The sequence below is a fragment of the Cornus florida genome, unplaced genomic scaffold, assembly GCF_030987335.1.
Source record: "Cornus florida cultivar Cherokee Brave unplaced genomic scaffold, ASM3098733v1 CherokeeBrave_3.0.0_Hap2_Chr07, whole genome shotgun sequence".
In the NCBI taxonomy this organism is placed as follows: domain Eukaryota; kingdom Viridiplantae; phylum Streptophyta; class Magnoliopsida; order Cornales; family Cornaceae; genus Cornus; species Cornus florida.
Window position 1 is genome coordinate 76,808,763 of NW_026775577.1, and position 14,690 is coordinate 76,823,452.

Genomic DNA, 14,690 nt, shown 5'->3' on the forward strand with positions numbered 1-14,690 from the left:
ACATTATAAATAATGCATAAATAAATTAAGTAATAGGCAACACATACATTGTAGGCATAAATAAAATATTAAAACAGCTTGCAATGATCTCCATCCACATCCAGCATGTTCAAACATGATAGAATCCCATAATAACTTAATAGTTAAAATAACACATGCTTAAAACACATACCATAATTTCAAAACATAATTATAGTTATCCTTTACATTAAATCTCGAAATATAGAATTTAATTCCAATCTTATGTAACTACATCATAAACACTGATCCCAACGCTTTAGAACACGTACGGGACCTTTAAAAATTACCTTAGGAGCTTTCGAAATACTTTTGGGGCAAAATAGGTCCTCAGGGCTCGAGCCCTAACTAACAGTGCTCAAGCCCAGAACAACACTTGAACCCTATCTAAATAGCACTCAAGCGCTAGTTCGACAGTGTTCGAGACTTGGTTGAACCAGCTCGGCAGGTCTGTTTTTGAGTCTAAAATTTGTCGTTCGGGTCTTATATCATGTGTCTAAGTCCTAATTAATTTTCCCTACATCAATACTAACTTGTATACATGTTTTAGTCCATAAAAAATGAAGATCAAACAATTAGATGACATATTCAACCATCTAATACCCACACACAGATATATAAATGCCCATATATGAATATATATAACTATGTAACTCCAATTTTATGTTATTAACCTATATCTATGTGATTTACCTATAGATCCTATTTTAAGATCATGATACCCAAGGTATAGAACTTATGGGTTCTAAGAGGAGAGTTGGAGAAAGAACTAGCCTAGAGTTTCAAAGAAAAACCGACGCCGCAAGCTCCTTGGTTCAGTTTAGCAACTTCGGCTCCTCCCCGTCATTGCCGTCGTCTTCCTTTCTTCTCGGATCCGGCCTACTCCCCTTCTTCTTTCTTCTTCTTCTACTTCATCTTTCTTTCTTTCGACAACCCTTTCTCTCTCTCCCGGCCGCCCTTCTTTTCTCTCTTCTTTTTACGTAAAATCCCCATTCTTCAGCACTATATATATATATATATACACAAACACACACACACACACACACCTATCCAAATCCTACCTAATTAGACCGTCCAATAATATTCTATATACATAATATACATACATATATATATATATATATATATATATATATATATATATACATACATATATATGAATCCCTCTTAACTGATATGGAACATATTTATGTAAATACGTGCTGTAACTATATATATATATATATATATATATATATATCACTAATGTAATATGTATAAACAAATATAATTTATAATAGTAATCCAATATGTATATATATATGTGATATAATATGTATAAATAAATATAATTTATAATAATAATCCAATATGTATGTGTGTGTGTGTGTGTGTATATATATATATATATATATATTTTTATATATACCTATTATATCCATCCACATAATAGACATTGGCCTATTAAGACCATCCTCTAAAATCCAAGGCCAACTCTTTTGACCCAATCCTCCTTTAACCCAATCCATTAAGTAAATAAATAATTAACTTAAATAATAATTACAAATAACTAGAAAACACATGCACACAACACAACATAGAATGATCAAACAACACACTAAATTAATGCACTCAAATCAAACAAGAACACACGTCAATCACCAAATACAATCACAGAAATGTAATTTAATAAAACAAAATAATTAATAAAAACACCTAATTAACTATATACACTTACTATATATATATATATATATATATATATATATATATATATCACTAATATAATATGTAAATAAATATAATTTATAATAATAATCCAATATGTGTATATATATAATTATACCTATATATACATATATCCATCCACATAATAGACATTGGCCCATTAAGACCATCATTTAAAATCCAAAGCCAACTCCTTTGACCCAATCCTCCTTTAACCCAATCCTCCTTTAACCCAATCCATTAAGTAAATAAATAATTAACTTAAATAATAATTACAAATAACTAGCAAACACATGCACACAACACAACATAAAATGATCAAACAACACACTAAATCAATCCACTCAAATCAAACAAGAACACGCGACAATCACCAAATACAATCACAGAAATATAATTTAATAAAAAAAAATAATTAATAAAAACACCTGCTTAAATCAAATAAATCATTCAAAATAAAATAACAGCAATTAAAACCCATTAAATAATTCCTTGAAAATATAGGGGTATTATAGAATAAGAATTTGCCTTATGATTTTTGAATTGAAAACCAACTATATGAATTCTCCAATCTTCTTCTCTAGATTCGGCGATCTCCAAGCTATCTCTGGTCACCTTCTTCTTCCTTCTCTCTCTCTCTCTTTAGATCTATGCCTCTTTTGTAACTCACGAATATGTAAAACCCTCTTCTTCTAACTCCCACATCTATATATACTAACACTCAAATCCTAATATAAGACTAACTAAAATAAAAGTAATAATAATAATAATAATAATAATAATAATAATACTATTACTGTTACTATTATTATTATTATTATTATTATCCCCTCTACTTATTAATTCTCCAAAACACTAATCACATACCATATACATATATATTGTAACAACCTGAACCCGTGAGTCCGAACCATTAACCAGGTCCTTACTCGAACTCGAGGTCATCTAAGTCAATTCACATCATGTCTAGTGCCAAAAAAACATTCTTAGGTCAACACTATGCTACACAAGGCTCTAGGTGACCTCCTGAGACCTAAAATGAATAACGCCAGAGAAAGGAACAAAAATGGGACAAGGCAGCACAGTCCGGTCAACCGAAGTGGGGTTTCGGTCGGCCTGTAATACCCCTAATTTTAAAAGGACAGTCTCGGTATTTTAATTAATGGTTTTATTGCATTTTTATTTGATTAATTGAATTATTTGCTTATTTGTTTAATTATTTAATTAGTTAATTGAATTATTTGCTTTTATTATTATATGCTTATGTGAAAATTTAAATAATTGTTTGTTGTGATTAAATGTTTTAAATTCGTATCATTAGTTTTTATATGTATAGTTATAGGTATAAGGTTTTATTTTCTTTTAGGTAAACACGTTGTGGGATTTAGCCGACTTATAATTAGTTTGGAATTAGGAGTAGGTTTTCATAGAGCCTATATATATACCGTTATGTGTCTGCAAAAGGGTTTGTGAACCCTTTTCACGAACAGTGGAGGTAGAGAGAAAGAATAGAGAGATAGAGAATTAGGGTTTGGCTAGGAATAAGGGGTGAACTAAGGAGGGGTGGTTGGAGCTTGCTCGTGGGTTGAACCAGGAGCAACGGAGGGTTTGTGAAAGCAACCAAGGTCGTTGGATTCATCAGTGACGAATGTTTAAGGTTTCAAAACTGAAATCAAAGGCAAGTTCATATTCTAACTCCTTCCCTTAGACCTGTGTTCTGTGTATGCCTAGATAGTCTCCAGGACTTAATTAGACTTTTAAACGGATATTTTATGCATGTTAATTCAGACTTTAAACTTTATTATGTATTGATTAATTAAAATTATTTTATTGCATAAATTGTTATAAATTATGTTTTAAATTCTTGTTAGCAATGCATACTGGATTTCTATGAGGCTCTGGAACCTTTGGGACATAGATTGAACCCTAGGAATCTTAATAAAACAATACAGAGAGTTCTGAACATCACTGGAGGCGAAGAAGATGAATGGGATTAGTATATGGCTCTCAGGGAGAGAGAGCTGGCTCTCTGTTGGAGGGAGCCGGCTCCCAGCACTACAGAGCCGGCTCCCACTTGTGGGGAGTTGGCTCCCAAGAGGGCAGAGCTGGCTCCCAAAGTTTGGGAGCTTGCTTTTGCACTGGAACTTGTAGAAATTGGTTTTTTTTTTTACGTTCTGTTTGCCATTTGGAGTATTCCTAAGTTGTTTAAGTTGCTTTAAATGATTTAAATAACTGTTATGGACATATAAAACTACTGAGAAGCATGATCACATTAATATGCTAAGGAATGAAACAACATGAAGTTAAACAGTAACCCTATATTTTGAGTATTAAATAGTTGATTTAATTGCTTACTGGTATTTAGCAATTTTGTTTCTTTACATGATTTAATAGTGTTAATCATGTTTTGGCAGTGTATTAAGCATAGTTGATTATCTGAAAATTATTATGTGTAGATTGGATTAATTGATATTTTAATTTATTATTTACTGTATCAATTATTTGGACTGTTTGGTAGATTATATGCACCGGTATGGGACGATGGCATATTGGGGTTGGATTATTTAAAAACACTAAGGCCTATCTATTCTAGAATAAGAAATAGATTAACTATAAAAGTTAAGTCCTGCTTATACTTCGTATCAGATCAATGAACAATTGAATGATATATCTTGGTTTGGATGGATTTTATTTATATATATACTTATGGTACCGTGATATAAGTTTGAGTCTCAGGATTATGGTTAGGGTGCATATATCACCTAGGATGGATAACTGGACATAGTAGATACCTGGTCCCCTGGTAGGTCTAGGTATACATGCCCACGTTATGTGCAATTTGCATGTTACCTTCTACTTAGGCTGAGACAGACCTATAGGCTAGTGAGCGTCCTATAGTGTGTATTTATACATATACGGACTATTTTAGTTATTGCTGAGTTATCTAGGATGTTTTTGTGTATCGGGTCTCTGTATGGATTGTAATAGAGTAGAACTTGCTTGTGGGCCTGACCTACTCTTATTTTTCAAGTGTTCGTCAGTTCCAGGCTTAGAGCTTGATCGTGCTCAGCAGAGACAGTTACTCCTTCCAATGACTTCGTAGGATTTCCTTTCATGTTTTAGTTTTGGATTCTGTTTCCGTTCTTTACTTTCTATTTGGTTTTTATTAGGGGTCCTCTCGATGGATTCCCGAATTGTATATATATTAGTGGTTTTGGAAAGTTTGGATTATATTACTTTCATAACTTTTGAGGATTTAATATTTAGAATTCTTTCAGCTTATTTAATTATTTATTTCTTAATTCTTTTTGTAATCCTGCTTGTTTACATACTTAATTGTTAAGTATCCCTCGGCTCTATGCTCGGACTTGATCACCTATGGCTCTAGAATCGAGGAGCATCATAGTTGGTATCAGAGCACTCTCGGTTCAGTGTCTCTAGGGTATTTCGTATTAAGACTTCCGCGTAGCGTATTCTCTTGTTTAGAGCTTAAGTTTAAGATTCGTTGTATTCCTTTACAGTCCGTTTAAATCATATTGATGTCTGTCTTTCTATGTTAACAGAATGGTTAACATTAGAACCAGATGGAACAATAGGTAGCGAAGGGAAGTGGCACGTAGGCAGCAAGATCTCCAACAGCGTCAGCAAATGGAGGAAGAACAACAATTACCTGGGTTTCAGGGTGATGATGGTCAGTTGCACATAGAGCATGTGGATGTTAAGCAGACTACTTAGGAGTCTCAGGATCGGGGCTATAATCAGGGAGGGGATCCAGAGTTTCCTCCCCATATAATGACCTCACTGCTCGGGCTATAGAAGCAAGCATAGTAGCTGTACTTCAGAATTAGCCACTGGTTCAGCAACCACCTGTACCAGCAGTAGTGGTTCAAACTGATCTTTGGGAGAAGGCTAGGAGTTCTTTTATAAAGGGGAGCCCACCTGAGTTCTCAGGCTCCACCGATGCAAAAACAGTTCATTAGTGGAAGAAGGACACCAAGCGATATCTTCACATGGTTCAGTGCATAGAGGTTCAAAAGCAGATGCTTGCTACCTTAAAGCTTGTTGGCGATGCATTACAGTGGTGGGAGTCAGTTACCACTGTAGAGGAGAGGACTTCATTGACTTATGATCAGTTCAGTGCTCACTTCGATGAGAAGTACTTTCCATATGCAGTCAAAATAGTTATGAAGACAGAGTTTCTTAATCTAGAGTAGGGGAGCATGATAGTGGCAGAGAATGACCAGCAGTTCATGCGCTTATCTCTTTTTTCACTAGAGGAGGTGGATACAGAGAAAAAGAAATGTAATAGTTTTGTTAAGGGACTGATGTGGTCTATTAAGCAAGCTATTACAGGTAGTCTAGCCTATACTACATATGCTCAGGTGGTAGACGCTGCTCTACAATAGTATCAGTTGACCGTAGACTTCAGAGAGGCTAGAGGCGAGAAGCGGGGTGACATAGACTTTGCTAATTAGTCAGCTGAGAAAGGGAATGGCAATGGACACCGACAAAATGACAAGGGCAAGTTCCAGGGACAACAGTCTTGAAAGAAGCACAAAGGTTGTTCTAATGCTCACAGAAATGGGGCACCTGTTCAGAGGCAGTAGGATGGGGGTCCATAGATAGGACAAGGTCAGCCATAGGCTAACCAATAGAGGAGGAAATTTGGCACTTTCCAAGGTAGTGCTACACTTGTGGAGAGTTTGGTCATACTTTTAGGCAGTGTCCTAAAGCAGGACAAGGACAGGGACAACATGTGCAGCAGGGCAGAGGACACCATTACCTTTACCTGCTCCATAAATTCCACGGATTTAGGGAAAGACTTATCCGGCTTTACCAGCACCGCTACAGCCTCAGGGACAGGCACCACAACAGTTGCATTATGGCATGGTGTTCAACCTCATGCCATAGGATGTTCAGACACCCCAGGCTGTTGAGGGTACGTTTCCTATTCATAGTACACAGTGTCATGTTTTATTTGATACAAGTGCTACACATTCATTCGTGTCTAAATCATTTGTTGCATTATCCGGGATGATGACGCGAGTTTGCGATAGACCTCAGGGTATTTCTACACCTTTAGGCGATACGGCTATTTTACTTAAGAGTGATCGGCCTATGACACTAGATATTGGTAGACTCAAATTTCTAGCCAATCTATTGGTCCTGGACATGCACACTCATGATGTGATACTTGGGATGGATTAGTTATCTCACTACCATACCCAAGTTAATTGTTATGATAGGTCTGTTGTTTTCACCATACCTAGTCAGGATATGTACGTTGTCGCTATGTCACGTTCTAACGGGGTTTCTAGCACCTATTTATTCTATGTGAAGGAGGAGACCGAGAAAGAGATTACTATATCAAGGGATAACATACCTGTTGTACAGGAATTTTCAGATGTTTTTCAAGAGATTCTAGGGTAGCCACCAAGTCCAGAGATAAACTTTGTGATTGACTTAGCTCCAGGCACTATGCCTATTACTAGAGCACTATATAGGATGGCACCAGTAGAGATGCGAGAGCTGAGGGATCATATTCAGCAATTGTTTAGTCAGGGTTTTATTCCTAGGAGTATTTCAACTTGGGGAGCACCAGTTTTGTTTGTAAAGAAAAATGATGGTTCACTTTGCTTGTGTATAGATTACAGGGAGTTGAATAAGGTTACCATTCGGAACAAGTACCCTTTACCTAGGATCGATGATCTTTTTGATCAGTTGAAGGGAGCTACATATTTCTCTAAGATTGATCTGCGTTCTGGATATCATTAACGAGCCCCTTTCCAAGTGTTTAGAAAATGGACTTTTTAATGCGAGAGGTCGCTTCGCAAGGTCAAAATAAGATTGTGGTTTAAAAAGCCTTTCTAGTCAAATTTATATTTATAAAACCACTATTACAACTAATGAAGTATAGTGAGTAGTGATCGTCCACAGAGATTATACGTGTTGGAATTTAGCTTTGACTCTAATGTACTAATTGATTGCAAAGATAGAGATTGGTTGATTACACTAAGTTGCAAACAAATTAAAATGCAATTAAAATAAACTAGTGAGAGATAAGGATTTAAGAGATATGAAGAGAGGTCTTAGGGTGCTGGAATCACCACTAAGCTCATGTAATTAGCCACTTGCTTTCCATTAATGGGGAATGCATCATTGCAATCTAGATATGGCCATAAACATAAACACAATTTGCTTGTAAAAGTGTGAACTATCTAATGCAAGAGTGAATTGTCTACCTAACCAACAAGTACACTAAGTGTAGAACAACCCGCCAAGACAAAAGCAAAATCCATCAATTAATTAACAAATGGGTCTAATGAGAGCACACATCTATCTATAGAATCTTAGAATTTGCAATAATAAGCCATGGAATATCAAATCAAGTATAGATTGTCTACCTACCTACAAACATGAATTAAATTGTAGAACAACCCATCTAGCATAAGTATAATCCATCAAATTAATTAACAAGCTCTTTCAACGAAAACCCATGCTTAGCCATCACTAAATCCTTAATTAATCACACATTGATATGCAACCAACATAGAGAATCTAGTGTAGAGATCAATTCCCAAATAATCACACATACAACAACATGTAATTAAAATATAGAATCATAAGGAAGAATTAAATCAACAATCACAAGGCTAAATACTAATCACAACAATATATATATAAATCTCCAAAAATAGAAATACAAGGGTTTAGATTATGCAAGATTTAGGGCTCATCCAAGCCCTAAATGTAGATCTAGCCAATCATGGAGGAGGTGGATGTGGTCGTGAAGCCCTCAAGGGTAAGCTCCAAACATGACTCCATCTTCTTTTTCTTCTTCTTTGAAGCTCTAGAGAGAGCGAGTATGTGGATTTAGAGATGTGTTCTTGAAATGAGCCTCCATTTCCCTCTTTTCTTCTAACCCTAATATCTAACTTTCTAGAGAGAGAAAAGTAATGGAAATATAGAAATTACAATGAAATATATATAGGTCTCTACAAGAATGGTTGAATTCCTCTTATATACAAGGCTTTTGGAGGCCCAAAATATGAGAACTCGACCACCCTAGAATCTCCTCTTTGAAGTACAACCCAAGTTGGTTTGAAATGAGCTTCAGATCTGCTTTTTAATAACTTTCGCGAACAGTTCGATCGATCGAAGTTTTCTTCGATCTATCCGGGTTCGATTGATCTCACTTTTCTTCGATCAATCAGAGATAAGTTCGATCGATCAGAAAGAAGTTCGATCTATCCAACTTGGCAGTTTTTCAGCATCAGCCTCCTTTTGCTCCAAATTCTCACTAAGACTTAGTTTGATTCCAAAATGGCCTTAATAAACCATTTTTAGCTTGTTTTAACATTATTGACCTGAAATAGACAAAAACACAAATAAGTACTAAAATGGGTAAATAAAGATAGATAAATGGACTAAAATACCCTCGCTTAAATGCGCCCTTTTCATCGCTCATCACACCCTCAAACATAAATATTGTTAGTCCCTAGCAATGAACTATGAAGTAAAGGAATGAAATGAACAACTATATAACTATGAACTAGAAAGCAATAAAAGGATAACGTCACTTTCGTAGGGAACACGATTACATTTAGCACATGCAACAAGCCTTTTAAACCCTTAGGTTACCTCTAGTGGACGAGTGAGTCTCATGAGGGCTTCTAGAAATGATACCCACAAACATTAAGCTCATTCTCTCTAAAGAGGCACCAATATTTCAAACAAGTATTGGGAGAAAACTACCTTAAGTATGTAATTTTTCAACCATTTCCAAGTAATCTCCCAAAATTTCAACATCAAGCAAACAAATATGGTCCTCCACACATCAAGAAAATGATCATGCAAATCAAAACAACTCTAGAATCCTTTTTGAGTGGACCGGCATCAAGTATGTTGCTATCTAAGCCAACTAAAGAAATGATCACTTCCTTACCCTCAAACTAGCACACAAATCTAGTACCGATCATCAAGATAAAGAGTGGACCTTTTATTAAAGCTTTATTGATCTAGGTGCGCTTATTCTTTTCACTTAAATTTTTTTTATTTTTATTTTTTTATCTATCCCTAAGGATCAAAGATGGAAGCATAGTGCAATGTGTTGATCTATTAAGCTTTCTAGCGATTCATAAGGTCGAGCGTTAGGTCAATGACTCCCAAACCAGACTGCTTTAGGGTACTAGGTGTTAAAACACCCCTAAGGACTTATAAGCTCAAATCAACAAGGCTAAAACAATCTCCATCTAATCATTTCTCACTTCTCAACTTTTGGGAAAAGTCCTCACTTTTTATTTTGCTTTTGCAACTTTTTTTTTTTTTTTTGGAAGTTATTAACCTAGAGTTTGGGCGCTCTACCTTTTGGCGCGAGACATTCAATGCTTGATGAGGCTAGAATCCCAGCTACTCAATGAAAAGGGTTTGTTATCTACCTTTATCCAGAATGAAAGCTTTCAATGTACTACTAGCTTAATTGGAATATAACCAATTCAATAGTCAACAAAACATGTACCTCACAAATGAATGCTAGTGTGCGCCTATGCTAGTGTAGAATCTTAGAGTGAATCTCAAAACAATCACAAAATCAGGATGATGTGGACCATAAATGTAAACAAGATATCAATCTTTTGAAAAATTTACTCCTACATGGTGTCCATAAGGCATACAAGGAGTTTTGGACTCTCAAGTCAAGCAAATTTTAAATTCTAAGTAATATAGTCCTCAAAAGATCAAAATAATAGCCCAAGAATTTCATATCTCAATCATGCAATTAAAGCTTCAACTTTAAATAGAATGCAATAAAGTCACCTTACCCCCAAACTTAAACCACACATTGTCCTCAATGTGCAATGAGAACAATGGAAAAGATAGAAAGAATATACCGTGGTCGCAAAGACGTGAAGCCCGGCAATGATCCAATATGAAGGACGTTTCCCCCAAACTTGGAATCAACAACCTATTTGAATAACCACACTAGCAAACTCATATCAAATATCAAATGGGATAAGGTAACCAAATCAAGCATTCTAAGACAATATAGCACAATATGAAAGAGAGATATGAGATCAAGCCCAATAGAAAATATGAAAGGAGCATGACTACACATAAGGGCACAATGGTGAATTTTTTTTTTTATGTTTTTCATTTAATGAAAGCAAGTATATTAAAATGCAAGAAAATCAAAGAATAAAATGCATGAACAAAATACAAAAAGAAAAATAAAGAAGGTAAAATGTAATGAAAGAATATGTACAATGCAAGAAATAAAAAATGAAAAGTAAGAAAGGATGCAAGAATAAAATAATGAAAAATGAAAATAAAAACTCACACTCTTTTTTTTTTTTTTTTTTTTAAATTTTATGAAAGTATGTACAGTGAAACAAAATGCAAGAAAAGTAAAGAAATAAAAATGAAAATGAACATGTATGATACAAGAGATAAGAGACACAATGTGTCATGTGGGTGCTAAGTTTAACGTATCTAGCAAGACGGAATGCTACTTTGAAAAACAATAATTTTTTTTTTTTTATTATTAATTTTTTTTTTTTAGGTAAAACAAGTATGTACATAAACAAAAATAAAAAGGTAAGTAAATAAAAATACGAGAAGTAAAAATGTAAGGAAATAAAGAATGCAAAGGATTTTTTTTTTTTTTTTTTTCATAAGAGAAAAGTAAGTAAATAAAATAAAAGAAAATAACAAAATTAAATGAAAAATAAAATAAAATAAAAATAGAAAGAAGAAAAAATTAAAAAGTCAAAGGGGTAAAGCTGTGAGCGATCTAAGGATGATCGATCAGAACTCGATCGATCCAAGATGTGAAAACCTGTAGACAACTTCGAACGATACACAGAGATCTGAAATATGCAGAGATTTGAAAAAATTTCTAAGTATAGAACTGAGATCGATCGAGAAATAATTGGATCGATTCGGAAGAAAATTCGCACGATACACAGAGAGCTGATTTCTGTAGAGAATTGACTGCAGAGAGGTTTGATCGATCGCATGGACACTTGTGATCGATCGAAATGGCACCAAATGCCTAATTTTGAGATGAAAGTGCAGAAAATCATATGCTAAGCCCCAATGATGGTAACAAGAATAGAGATTGAAAAATGGATGGAAGAATATACACAAGAATGAAAAATAAAAAGAAATGAGGGAGGAATAGGGTTTTGAAACTCTACGAATACTAATGTTTAACGTCTCTAGTAAAACGCTGGTTTGGCTCACTAGTCAAAAGTATAAAAAATCAGATATGAGACATCCTTATCAATCCTCTTTTCACTTTTCTCATTTAATGCCTCACTTACAACAATATAAGCATCCTCTAAAAGAATGACTTAAAAAGAAATTATGAAAGATACAATTTGTTTCCTTTCATCCCCGTCTTGAAAATAAAATCAATGATAAGCGGCCTTGCACTTGGCAAGGCAAAGTCTTTCAAAGACTCAATTGGATTATTAGGAAATGCACTCTCTTCATTCTTGTTCTCTTCCTCAAAAATCACAATCTCCTCACCTTCCAAGTTAGGTAAGGAGTCCATTAGAGATTCATTTTTAGATCTTTCAAGGTAAAAACCACAATTTTTATACATTTCAAAAAGGTATGTCGCAAGAAGAATGATCTCTTTTATGAGTTCCTCCTCCTCCTCTCCTACCTTTATAGTGGTTAACATCTCCTCACTCTCAAAAGTATTAATGGCCAGAATTAAATCACGATCAAAATAAGGAAAATCCTCATAAGTCATGTTATGCTCTATTGTACTAGCCATTGGTGGACTCTTTAATTCTTCAAATTGCTCACTTGCTACTTCTTCCTCTTCACTTTCATCATCCTCATCTATATAAATTGAAGTTCTTGCCATTTTTTCATTTGCCTCTTCCTCCTCCTCTTGATGAGAAAGAGTACTTGCAATTTACTTAACTTGAGCTTCACGTTTAGCTAAAGTTTGAGAATGAGAATTAATAAGTGGAGTTTGTGAAATATGCACATGAAGTAAAGCTAACACCTTTTCTTCAAATCCAAGTGAGTACCTAGAAGGTGGTGGATTTGGTTTTTCATAAAATGGTGGGGGAGGGTAGTAGTCATAAGGAGGATCAAAAGAGTGATCAAGTCCATAATAAGATGATGCATGAAATGAATTGGATCCAACCTCATAAGGATCAAAATATGGTGGAGGGACATAAGGTGAAGGAATGTAATTTCCCCCCAAGCTTGGATCAAACAATTCCTCCATTCATAATTAAAATCCAAATACAAGAAAATATTGGCCTCCACACGGGCCGATGCTTGGATAAAGATAAAACAATTTAATTAGCCTCAACAAGGGTTATCACAAGCATGCAAAGAAGTGAAACAATTAAACTACAAGAGTTCCAAGAATTGCTCACAAAGGTCCTTAAGCAACTTCAAATTTTAATGTTAATTTTAAGCCCCATTGATTACTTCAAGTTCCAATGATTGCCTTCCTTGTAGTCAAGTACCTAATTGACAAATAATATCAAGAATGAGAAAAGAATTTACAATGGAAAATAAAATAAAAATAGAAGCAACCAAATGAACACTATTGTCTAGTCTAATTCCAACAAAACCGTTAATCCCCGACAACGGCGCCAAAATTTGACGAGCCCCTTTCCAAATGTTTAGAAAATGGACTTTTTAATGCGAGAGGTCGCTTCGCAAGGTCAAAATAAGATTGTGGTTTAAGAAGCCTTTCTAGTCAAATTTACATTTATAAAACCACCATTACAACTAATGAAGTATAGCGAGTAGGGATCGTTTATAGAGATTATACGTGTTGGAATTTAACTTCGACTCTAATGTACCAATTGATTGCAAATAGAGAGATTGGTTGATTACACTAAGGTGCAAACAAATTAAAATGCAATTAAAATAAACTAGTGAGAGATAAGGATTTAAGAGATATGAAGAGAGGTCTTAGGGTTTTGGAATCACCACTAAGCTCATGTAATTAACCACTTGCTTTCCATTAATGGGGAATACATCATTGCAATCTAGATGTGGCCACAAACATAAACACAATTTGCATGTAAAAGTGTAAACCATCTAATGCAAGAGTGAATTGTCTACCTAACCAACAAGTAAACTAAGTGTAGAATAACCCACCAAGACAAAAGCATAATCCATCAATTAATTAACAAATGGGTCTAATGAGAGCACACATCTATATATAGAATCTTGGAATTTGCAATAATAAGCCATGGAATATCAGATCAAGTATAGATTGTCTACCTACCTACAAACATGAATTAAATTGTAAAACAACCCATCTAGCATAACTATAATCCATCAAATTAATTGACAAACCCATTCAACGAAAACCCATTCTTAGCCATCACTAAATCATTAATCAATCACACATAGACATGCAACCAACATAAAGAATCTAGTGTAGAGATCAATTCACAAATAATCATACATAAAACAATATGTAATTAAAATAGAGAATCATAAGGAAGAATTAAATCAACAATCACAAAGCTAAGCACTAATCATAACAATATATATATAAATCCCCAAAAATAGAAATACAAGGGTTTAGATTACACAAGACTTAGGGCTCATCCAAGTCCTAAGTGTAGATCTAGCTAATCATAGAGGAGGTGGATGTGGTCATGAAGCCCTCAAGGGTAAGCTCCAAACATGGCTCCATCTTCTTCTTCGAAGCTCTAGAGAGAGAGAGAGTATGTGGATCTAGAGATGTGTTCTTGAGATGAGCCTCCACTTCCCTCTTTTCTTCTAACCTTAATCTCTAACTTTTTAGAGAGAGAAAAGTAATGAAAATATAGAAATTACAATGAAATATATATGGGTCTCTACAAGAATGGTTGAATCCTTCTTATATATGATGAGCGCTGAAAAGTGCGCATTTAAACCCGTTAAGCTTAGGTATTCTATGACCTTTATCTATCTTATTTTCCCACTTTAGATTGATT